We start from the raw sequence: 13,218 nt of genomic DNA on the forward strand, positions 1-13,218 counted from the left end.
CATGTTGGTAAACGGATTCAAGTGGCTCATATATACAGGCTGTCATTTAATTCCAAATAGGCTCACGTCATCTACCATCGCAACAATTCTAGGCTGGCAAGCCAAATTACACATATTTATATATTTTTGAATTAAAAAGGGAATACTTTTCCAATCCGGAAAAAATGACACAATCCGACTATATTTTCCTCAACTTGACAAATCGATTAACGTATGTCTAGATTGCAAATACACTAGTCTCACGCTAAGTTAAGAAGAATTTGCATCCGACTTGCAAGCTAATTTTACAATCTGCTTCAGCTTGGCAATATAGTAGTTGGTCAATGCAAATGATTGGCTTTTTACAACCGGTTAGCTCTACCAACCGAGACAGCTCGATATCCTAAAAGTCCATCTATACGGAATGGTTATAATCAATTAACTTTCCAATTAGAAAATTTTAAGTGTAGAGTGGGGGGCTAATTGTAGTGGACAAAATTTGTCAACTTGACTCATACTCAATCAACATTCCAAGCTGGCCCAATGAGCTAAACAACCCGGTCAGTCCAGCCCGACAAACATCCAACCAACTTGGATCGATAACGAGGTTAGCCCAATTACTTAAGAAAACTTGTTTGCCCAGCCCGATAAAGTCAAGTTATACTTATTGCAAGACCAACCTGAACTGACCCAGGTTAACTATCCCACTTCAAGTCCAACTTGTCTAAACAGTCAGGCTGGATAATTCACATTCAGCCTGAGCCCATCAAATTAGTCCGACAAGCTAGTTCGTCAATCTGGCACGACCCTGAAAAGTCCAAATAGTCAAACAGACTGGCCCGTCCAGCCCGAAAAGCTATAGATGAGTTTGAAGTGACAACCAAGCTAAATATATCACATCCGGCCCAAGGGTTATTGTCAACCTAGATTAACAAAGTTACAAGACCCATCCGTCAAACACTAAAAGACACCTCCCGCCAAGCTGACGCAGTCAGAGGGTAAATCTTTATGATCCCGTCCAAATCGCAACAACTTGGGAGATAAGGAGTTTGACGAGGCCAGACTGTAGAAACCTTAGCGGCTGGATGTCTTCTATATAAACATCCTGACTAGGTCATAAAGAGGTCACATTAAAATCCAACTGACTCTCTATCTCTTGAATACTCTACACTTCTGCCACCACGCTCATTACTCTTCCAAGTTGGAAATAGCCAACTTGGTCTATCTCTGTCTCCAACCGTCCATTATCACAACCCACTGTCACCGTTTCCACCCTCCGACGCCGCCGACAGCTTGGAATAACCACGCATTCCAACCTGTCTTTCTCTCTCATTTCATTTCATTTGTCATTCCGCTTTGCTATTCCGTTACTGTCTTGAGCGTCAGAGGCTCTACGGTCGACACCCCCTCCCGGTGCTCAACCTAAGGCTCTTACATGTTTTTGTGTTGACAGGTTGCTAATGCTCAATCTATCCAGATGTGCAGACGTCACCCTCAATTGTAGATTTTAGCCTCTACAAAAATTAAGAGGCAATTTGTAGTTATAATAAAATTGAATGTTTATTTGTAACCTATATTTTTTCTTTTTATTTCTTCTCTTTACCTTTTTTTTTCATTTCTTTCTAAAATTATAAAAAATTCGACTAATTACAAAATATTAATATCCATATCAAATTAAAGATCATGATAAAAGCTTTAATTTGATATATTTTATGTAAATATGATTTAATATTTATTTAAATATTAGAATTTTAAAACATTCTCTCTCTCCTCTCATCTTTTTTTGAATAAATCTATTTTTTATATCTTTCTATTTTTATTTTTATTTTCATTTTTATTTTTTAACTTACATTTTTGCCTTTTCATAATATCAAGTTTCATTATTGTGATGTTTTCTTATTTTTTTTATTTTTTAATATTCAACTCAAATATATTTAATTAAAAGTATTTTTTATTATAATTATAAATATGATAATTGAGTTTATATTAATTTTATATAAATATAAAATATAAATATATTTTTCGTGTATTACACAAGGTGCAAATGCTAGTTACATGTATAATACACAGACTTACTGTTAATTTTGTAACTCATAAATATATTATATGTATAGTACACAGACTTACTGTTAATTATTGCAGATGAGGCACAAAATTAATTTGGTGACAATGACTTTAAAGAGGTTGTCGGTTATCTTCATGTGATATAATACATAAGTTATTAAATTGACAATACTTGTCTAAACAATAAAAAGAAAATACTACAAATTTTTGTTATCTTCGTCAGTCGTGACCTTGCAGGTCGGCTTATTGAAATTACACATTCGAAATTCCAAATTCATTTAATTAATCGCACCGCTTTCAACTCAGAATATTTTTTTTAATCACAAAATATTCTTACAATATTAATTTTTATAATTTAATCAGTTCAAAACCATCACGCTGACTCAGATTCATCACACGTGTCGAGCCCACGCCTTCGTTGTTATTAAAAATATTAATTTAGACAAAAGTTAATATAAATTCATTGTCATCCTTCAAATCAATTTAGGCGATTACATATAATCACGATTAGATTATAATTGCAGGCCGAAGAAGTGAAGAAGATTCAGATTAACACAGTATATATATAATTCCTATATATATATATATATTTATATACATATATTAAAGCATTTGATAAACAAGGGGCCTACCATGTTAGGCGCACATGCAAGTACCGGAAAAGATGACCCCGCCTTATATCCTTGTATTCTAATTTATTATTAAGCAGTTTTGACATATGATTTTCTTTTTTCCTTTTTATGTATATCATAAATAATAAACAATGCGATAAAATTCTCTTAACAAGATACTAATAAATTCTATGATGTGATATAATATGACTTTCGTTTATATAGAACTTTCTTAATGAAAGTCCTATTTACACTAGTTAAAATATGTAATTGGATATTCAAGAATGTCCTATTATAGAACGCTGCTGATTGTCCTACATTTTGTTTAATAATTTTGGCAGCTAGATAGGTATTAATAACATATACTCCTTTTTTCTTTTTTAATATAAGCTCTATTTAATTTAATAACATATACTCCTTTTATCCACGAATGTACTTTCTATGTGAAGTGAAAATACTTTTTCAAAAAAATTAATTGTGCATTTAGTAAGTTTATAAAAGCTCTATAAATTAAAAATATTGTGATAGTTAGTAAATTCATAAGGGTACGTTAGTAACAATATATGTAAATGTATAGAAATTTGAAGGGTGATATTATTTCCAAAAGATGGGTTGGAAGTGAATTCATGGACAAATAAAAATTAAAAATTAGGAAGTGAATTCGTAGTTGGAGAGAGTGTATTTTATTGTCTTATAACGCTGAAATAGAAAAGGAAACTCATTTCTAAAAGTCGCTATGCGGGAAAAATTATAAAGTTTTGATTTAATACCAAAATTCCTAAATTGATGATTATATGCCAAGGGTGTATCTTGTAGACTGCATCTCAATTGTTAGAGAGTGTGCAATTTATGTTTACAGGATTTCAACCCGAAGGATCGGCTGATTAACTTGAAGGTTTAGTCTCAAAATTCAAAGAATTCACTAAGTATAAGAAGGCAAGCTAATAGAAAGATAAACTGAGACAATCTGATTGAATGCGCGGACACTAACATAGATTTAAACTGACTTATGCCACATAAGCCCTAAGTCAGAGAAATAAAAGCAGACTCAACCTATGAAGTGTATCAGACAAGATCAGACATTTAATGCCATATATTTAATATTTAATGAGGATCGCGCTTTATCTGGAGAAAGGACAATCAAGTACGAGGATGTCGCAAAATGACAACATCAACAATGTACGAATCTGCAGAAATATGACATCGTCTTACCTTAGGTCAAATAGAAAGACTTTTGAAGCCAACCACCGCAGTATTTAAAGATGTTATCTCCAACGGGACTATTCAAGCTTCGACCTATATGTAGCTCTAGGCATCCAACAGAAAGATTACCAAAAATGTTGTACATTTGAATTCTTAAGCTTTCAAGCATTCAACCTTATTTTCTCAAGAACACATCGTATTTCTGAAGAAGGAAAATTCTTAGTGTTTACAAACTTCTTCTAAAATTTCACGATAAGATCTTCCAAATTCAGTATACAAACATTCCCTTAGTTCTAGGCAATCAATCTATATATCTTAAACCTAGATTTTGAGTATACTTCAACCCTTTATTCTTATTGTAACAGTGTGCTCAATAGTTGGAACCCTATATTTCGAAACTATTTCACCGTTTGTAAGAGATAGGTGTTAGTGTTTGAAGGAAAGCGATAAATAAGTTATGAGTGAGTAGTCTAAAATTTGAAGTTATATTCGGGTGCAACCGAGGAAATTGCTTTAACGGTCATGACCGCGTAACTAATAGATCAGTTTAAGGAAACTAACTGATCAGCTAAGTCAGCTCTAAAATAAGGAATTTGAAGTTAGTTGATTCTCCTGCAAACTAGGATCGTGGACATAGGAGTGTTCTCCGAACTACGTAAAACTGATTGTGTTTTTACTTTCTGCATTTACGTTAAGCTTATATTGCGTATTTTATCTGCAAACTAACCATACGCACATCGCAATTTTTTTAGCATATTTCATCAGCTGATCTTAAACTAAATATTGACTAACCTGAAACAATAACTTAAATATTTTATATAAGCGAGCAACTTAACCACCACATTCCGCACAATATCAGTTATCGATCCAACTGATCAGTTTACGAGCAGTCAATAATCTTATCATTCAATACACTACAGATTGTACAAAATTAACTACGATTTTCTCATAATCAATAGTTACACATAGACTACAGTTTCTCTACGTAGTGTATGTGCGTCAATAACTGTAGTGTTTAGTTTAATATAGACTAAGGATTTAGGATAGTAATATATGAGGATGGGAGCAGAGTATACCATCTTGCACTACGGATCTTAAATCATATAGACTATGGGTAAAACCCGCAGTTTCATGCATTTTTGTAGTAGTGCATGTTTAAGTGGTCATGGCCTCTACTCCAGGATCCTCATAATCCTTGGAGTTCGCTTAAATTTCTCAAATCATGGCCCAAGTGTGAGAGATCCTTATGATTCTCGTTTAAGGGATCATGGCCTCTACTTCGAAATCCTCATGATCCTTAGACTTCACCAAGATTTCTCAACTCATGGCCTGAGTGCGAGGGATCCTCATGATTCGTCGTTTAAGGGATCATGGCCTCTACTTTGGGATCCTCATGATATACCAAAGCGGGTTATCAAAATGTGATATGTTTCCTAAGTTCTTTCTTTCTCAAATTCATAGATCATTATGGTATTTCTTCGGGATAGCGCAGATAGAATTCATAGTTCACTATGGTGTCCTTTGGGATACCGTGGTTTAGTTCACAACTCATCATGACGATCCTCTTGGGATCATATAGCCTCATTCAGAATTGGTCGTTCTCCAACTTTCTTTTGGAGATAGCACGGTCGTTTTCATAAATTCTTATTCTTAGATTCCTTCTCATTTCTACACATCATATCTCATATACCTATATTCAAGTTTACATATTCGTAACAAAAATACAAATAACTTGATCATGCATCATAGACTATTCATGTCAGATTATACAATCTAGTTATGGTCATCTTATTATTCATATAGTTGGAGGCATCTACTTGTGCCAAAAAACACATGATAGGCAATTAATTGGGAAGGCAAAGTTGAAAACAACATTATTTTCATAAGATCCTACAAAGAGAGCTCTCTCACTCAAATTCTTCTTCATATTAGTTAATGATGATTCATTGTTCATAAAAAAAATACTTGGATCGTCCTATAAGGACTTGCCCATCATCGATACTTAAAACTCATAGAATTTAGCTATAACAAAGCTCTCAACAAATCTATAATTGAGAAAACAATAGATCATCAATGCAGTAGGATCAATTCATGCAATTTGATAACAAACCAACAAATATTCTCATGCTATCAATTAACCATTCAAGGCATCTTATGTTATCAACAAATCGAGTAATGTATCTCTCCAGGCATCTTTTTTATTTATTATACTCGTATCTAGGATCACCCGTTTCTAAGGCAATTATATGCTAAGTTCAATTCATTAAAAACATGCTCACATATTCATCGGGATTCCTCAAGAAGTATTCTATGCAAGATCCTTAACTAACATACTAAACTTGGCTCTTATATCAATTAACAAAAAGTATCAGACGTTTTGTCGATAATTTATACTATAAACTTTACATGAAAAATCCGCATCCAAGCATATAACTTTATATGCAAAATTCAAAATCAAGTATGAAACATCATAAGAAATGTTCTAATTCATGATTCTATTATCATAATTTTAGTCTTGTTTTTTCAGATTCATATAAAATAGAATTGCATTTTTAGATCCTATAAAAATGATTCTTTTATCTTCAGGGTATACCTCTAGTGCCCCTTTTAAATAATACATTTATATGTTCATAAATGGATTAGTAAATACTCTCATCACATACATGTGTCTATCATCGTGTCTCCTTCAGTATCACTATAATTCTCTAAGGAGTGTCTAGTGTTCCTCAGGATCTTCATGCGAGCATCTTCCATGTCCTAAATCAAGTATCCAGGTGTTCCTCAGGATCTTCATGCGAGAATCTTCCATGTCCTAAATCAAGTATCCGGTTTTGGTAAGTTCCACAGGTTCATTCTTCACCATGGTAACTCTCGCGAGATACCGGGGGACGTCTCCATGGTATTCATGTCGTGATACCGTACGATATGGCTATAGCATCGGCATGTTCCAAATTGTAGATTTTTCCAGTACTACTTTCTATCTTTAGAAATCTCTCTATCACACATTCTAACAGTTGTTGGGCTCGGGCTAGTCTCTCAACAACATCCCTCGAGTGCTTGATTTGTTTAGAACTCAACATTTATTATTATTGTTATTATTATTATTATTATTCTTATTATTATTATTATTATTATTATTAGAGTGGATTTTGAAAATAGCCACTTTATATAGTAAAAATAAATTTTACCCACTAATATAAAAACTTTAAAAAATACCCACATTTACCATTTTACCCTTGCATATAAATTTTTTACAAATACCCACGAATTCACAACCAATGATTTCGCAACCAAAATATATTTTGGTTGTGAATTCAAGCTTTAAAGTTTGAATTCACAACTATAGATAGTGTTGGTTGTGAATTCACGCGAATTCACAACTAACACTATTTCTAGTTATGAATTCACAACCAACAAAACTTGAATTCACAACCAACACTATCTTATATTTGTCAATTCACAACCAAAAAATACCCACATTCACAACCAATGAAAAAATGAGAGAAGGGGAGAAAAAACGAGAAATTAGGGCTTCTGTTGGCGTTATGATTTGGTCTGGGTTTTGTAGTAATAGAGGTAGTGGAATGGTGGTGACGGTGGTGGTAGTTACCGGAAGAGGTGGCTGAGGCAGGGAGGATGGTGGTGGAGGCGAGGATCGATAGTGCGTCGGAGGTGGCTACATTGCCGTCACCTGACCAGACGGAGGCGGTGCATGCGGCGCGACGACGAGTACATTTCCAGATCTGCCGGAATGAGCAGCAGCGATGGCAGAGGAAGATCGACGACGGTGTTTCTCGCTGTCTGGCGCAAGAGAGAGGGTGAATCTGTGAAAGAAAAGAGAGAGAGAGAGATTGAAAAATACAAATTCAAAATTTCGCCGGAGTAATGTGCTGCGCCGATCTTCTGCGCGTCGGAGATTGCTCCGAGAAGTCGAGGGCGGCGGCGGAGATCTGATCGCCGGAAGAGAGAAAGAAAGGGAGAGGGAGGGAGAGAGAGAGAGAGAGACGTTTTTGAGAGAGAGAGAAGTGATAGGGATTAAGAGTGGGTATTTTTTTAATTTTAATCTCAAGGGTAATTTAGTCCTTTAAGACAAAAAGTGGGTATTTTTTTATGTTTTATTTGAGTGGGTAAAATTTATTTTTGCTATATGAAAGTGGGTAATGTTATATATTAACTCTTATTATTATTATTATTATTATTATTATTATTATTATTATTATTATTATTATTATTATTATTATTATTATTATTATTATTATTATTATTTTGTTGTCTTCTTTTATCTTTCTTTCTCTTTTCTAGATCCTTCTTGGGGATCACTCTCTCCTTATTTCTCAAGCTTTCTCTATCTCGTTCGATGGTTATCATTTCTTCTATGCTAGCCAACAAATTCTCCTCCTGATCTATTCATTCATTGCTCTCATGGCATGTAATTTCAAAATCCTTATATAGAGTGGTATGCCAAGATGTCACTAGAAAAATGGATCTTGGAAGGTTCCCTATAGGGGAATTGTTTCTCTCAACCTTTTCTCCAAACATCCCCGAGTAAGACAACTCACACACAAACAAGTAATAATCTTTAGATACAGTTTTATTCGTCACATCCTCATATAAAGTACCTTCAAATCATTCAAAAATCATGCTTAATCAATCTTGAGTGCAACAGCCTCATGGAATCATATCATCATATCACTTATGTTCATAATCAAATAATTTATCACACTCCTATTTAGGCATCCCATCAAGCACTTAGGGAACTTAATGAAGGCAAACTTTGGTTCAACTAATCCTCAATTTGATTTCTTTATCTTATTGGTATTATAAGCTTCGAGTTAGGATACTTGACATAAAGTAATTCTAGATCATCAAATTTCACATATCTTATTCAACTCTGTTGGAAATTGGAAGAAATATTCATCCTAGTTTTGATGATACCAAAACTCTCAGCTTTAATATCTTGACTGAAGATTGCAGGAGGAAGAAGCGACTGAAGAAATTACAACTAAAGCTTTCAAAGATCAAAACTCAACTGCAGAACTGAACAACTGAAGGAAGATACTGAGATTAAATGCTGGTCGATTGAACTAAAGTCAACGACTGATCAAGCAAAGGACGGAAGCACACTCAATTACATTAAATGCTTATGCAACAACATTTAATATACCATCTAAGAATAATGTTCTTTTCAGTACCTGAGCAAGAATAAAGACGTTATCTCCAACGGTAGGATTTGAAGAAGAAGATCTCCGTCAACGGATCTATTCCTCAGAGACGCCTATAAATAACTCAAAAGATCTCTCAAGAAATGTGTGAGACGAGAGAGGTGAAGAGAAGAAAAGAGAAGGTTCCGATTCAATCCTCAAATGCCAAAGCTACAGCAGAAAATCAAATAGAGCTCAATATTCCTTAAGCATTGGATCGATGAAGAGAGTATCTCATTGTTGTAAAATCAGTTCTACTGATTACCTAAACTCTCTTAGTATAACTAGGAAATTCACATAGATAGATCATTAGCCTAGTTACTGATTACTTGAGATTCTGTACTCGGTAATCCTAGTTGGTATATTATAATACCCATTTTCAAAAGAGCGAGAAGAGTGTTTGTAATCGAACTTGAGACTTAGACCGAGCTCAGTGGTTGTTTAGTACCAGTAAACTAAACAGTTAGGTTGCTTAGCACCCGCAAGCTAAGTATGAAAATCCAACTCAGTGAGTTGGTTGATGTAAGGTGTTTTCCTTATCAGTACAGGTCGCTTTGCACCCGTAAGCATTGCAGTTAGGTTTGTGTTGCACCCGTAAACATCGTGGCTAGGTTTGCAATGCACCCGTAAGCATATGCCCAGAATATTCGTCAGATTGATCATCTAACCGTGGATGTAGGAATGTTGTCTTCCGAACCACGTAAAAATCCCTTGTGTTCTTACTTGCTTTTATTTTCAGTATCTGTGCATATCTCTGTTTCTATAATACTGACTAACTGAAAAGAGTGACTAAGGGATTCTCTGTGAAGAAAATCTTTCAAGGCTATTTCACTAAGTTTAATATTCCGCTGCTAGAGTTATAGGTTTAACTGATCAATCTTTCGATAGTCAGTTAGATAAATAACTCTACTCTGTTTTACTTACGACTGAAGCCTTACTTGGACTAAAGTTAATTGACCAGTTCGATTAACTGAAGTCACCCACTGAACCTCTGTTTCAGTATCAGTCGTCCACCTCTTGTTAATTGAAGCACGCATTTTTAAAGTAGTAAAACTGTCTTTCAGTACAAAGGTGTTGATTCTAAGTAACCTTCGAAAAAAATAGCCTACAGGTGTATCCCCCATCCATACACCTGTCATTTCATTCCTCAGGGGACCCAATAAACTCAACAACCACCTTTATCAAAAGGATAATGGAAGCAAATGTAAATAAATGAAACACATAAATTGTTCAATAACTCACGCAAATAAATCATCAAATCACTCATCCATCCCATAACATCATTAATTCCATGACCATCATACCAAGATCATTTAGCGGGATCCCTTATCACACACTTCTTAGATGAATCATAACAACATGTAATCAATTCAAAATCATTTAATCATATCCATGTTTCATCCATCTACCTTGTTCATCTTGTCGACCTTTTGTCTAGGGAACTACAAGATCTACATAAGATCCATACACACATTCATGGGATCTCTTAGGGATCCTTATTTTTGTTCAAACAATCATCTTTTACACATTGCAGGCAAATTTTCTCCCACCAACACCACATTTTTCATATAAGGACAGGCTTGATATGAATAATTCCAATATACATAACGTTTTTAACCATGACACGAGATCCTTCAGGAATTTTGATTATCAACCATAAGCGACACTTTTTACTCATGAACATAAACGTCACGTGTACATCATCTTACCGGGATCCCTTCATGGGATCCCTTACCACATCTTCATATTATAATCATACATATCCTTACATTCTCCTAGAAACATCATTTCACAGTAAGCATACATACGAAATATCTTTTGCTCCAAATCATTAGTTCAACATGTATACATAATAATCGCCCACAACACAGGATCCTTAGGGATCTTGCTCTTCGGGATCCTTAGGGATCTATACCAACAATTCTTCTTACGTGTTACATTAATCATCCATTCAAAAATAAAACTTATGCTATAATTAAAAGACGTTTATGCATCCATAAAACACACATACAATTTCATGGAAGAAAGACAAGAAACGAATATCAAAAGGAGCATTCAACCACCAAAAATAAAGATAATTCACAAAGCATGTTTAATGTGATGCCTCCCTGTGAGGTATGATGGAATTCCAGTCTTGTTGAGATAGGGATCCCATGGACAGGGATCCAGCCGTTCCTTCAGGACCTTGTGATACTTCGAGTTCTTTGTAAAAGATGGATGTCTCTCTAGCTCCTTCACTAGGAACGGGGTCAGCACGGAGATCCTCCAGCATTGCTGAGGAAAAAGGCCATAATTTCTTTAGAATAAATCTCCTATGAACAACATATCCAACTTCTTCTTTTGGGATCCAACAGCACCTTTAGATCCTCGTCGGAAATTGCCAAATAGAACCGGATGGGGAGCCTCTGAGAAGGGACTCCAATGCCTAAGCCGGGCAATAAATCAATCTATGGTCGAAAATCGTATCAACAAGTATTTTGTTGATGCCATTCTAAGTGAGAGATGAGAAGTGCATCAAAGATATTTTTGTCAAAGTGAGAAATGAGGTCATATTTATTAGCTATGGCCTTTAGGATAGAGATAGAATTTTACCTTATTGGGGTAGGGCTATTTTGGTCTCTTTAGCCCATTTGTGTGATTTTCATAGCATATACGTGCACCTTTTTTGCAGAAGACGGTTATGCATGCAAAAAAAGTAATGATTACTCAAAGTTGGAGGGGACTGAATAACATCCTGCACACATCCCGTTATCGGGATCCCTTGTCATCCCGTTGGATCCTTATCAAGGAATTATCACTCAAAGATCTTTTTCGGCTATTGAAAGATCATTTTCAGCTATTGAGGGTCCTCCAAAACATCCCTGGCTTCTTTCATTTTTATGTATGCATATTGAATTGTGCGACGAGATCTGTTGGATTATGAGGGATCCTTCTTCCTTAATAGTCCATCAGAATGTCATTTACTCTTATGAGTCGACCAAGGGTTCCTCCAGGAGGATGCTAGAGGATTCATCTGCAGGGATCCTTGACTCTTACGAACCCAAGATCCAGGTCTGTGGTCCTAATTCTTCTACGAATCCCTAGCTTAGCTTAAAACCCCTATAAATAGGATAGATGGACGCATAACTCAGTGCACTTGAGAGCTGAAATCCCCCTCCCCCCATTAGTCAAGACGACCGAAAATTTGCTCCATGTTTAGTAAGTTTTATTTTGCACCCGTCTCTCGACTGTTAGGCTCGTCAGTTCATTTTTCATCTAACAATTCAAGCCATAAGATGAAATAAGCTAGAAGATTCGTAGAACGAATCAAAAGCTATCAGAATTTACATTCAAAGAAGGTTATTGCCATTAAAGGTTAGTGATCGAACTTTAGGAGCATGCTATGGCTCGTTTTCAGCATGATCTTATTTGCAGTATATAATCTGTAATAGTTACTCCATCCATCCCACTCTAATAGGCTCACTTCTTTTGGGCACCGAGATTAAGAAACTTACTTTTTAGGAGAAAAGTGGTTTGGTCCACACCAATTAAGTAATTTTTTTGTTACTTAAAATGGAAAATGAGCCTATTCTAATGGGACGTCACAAAAAGGAAACAAACCTATTAGAGTAGGATAGAGAAACTATATATTAGGATTTGCATGTTAACATTTGAAATATTATTCCTATGAGATCCTAGCATCGAACTCTTCACTCGGGTTCCATCAATTAGTATCGGAGCCAGATAATAGGCTCAGACATCTTAAATATTTTGTTATTCTTTTAAATGCACATTTATGCAAGCATGATTTAAATTGGAACAGAATTGTTAGAAATATTTTCTGCACGTATTTGATTATCATGGTATTATGTGAATGTATGTTTTTGTTTTTCTGTCGATTTTGGTCCACCAGATTTATAGATCGTTGTAACTCACGAGGATCGGTCGTGGTAGACTAGAATTTGTAAATTGAAAGAAGAATCGAACTAGGAAAAACAACAATGAAGAATGGAGACGTTGGGTCCAAGCCATGGCACAAACGTGACACAGAGCTCCACCCAACCTACCGTTCCTTCACGAATAGTGATGCCCGCCGGGCAAGCAATGGGGTCGGACACATGTCAATGACGAGATTTTCACCATATTAAATAGATACATATGTTTATGAATTATAGTAGTTT

This window comes from Salvia miltiorrhiza, chromosome 8, assembly GCF_028751815.1.
Source record: "Salvia miltiorrhiza cultivar Shanhuang (shh) chromosome 8, IMPLAD_Smil_shh, whole genome shotgun sequence".
Taxonomy (NCBI): domain Eukaryota; kingdom Viridiplantae; phylum Streptophyta; class Magnoliopsida; order Lamiales; family Lamiaceae; genus Salvia; species Salvia miltiorrhiza.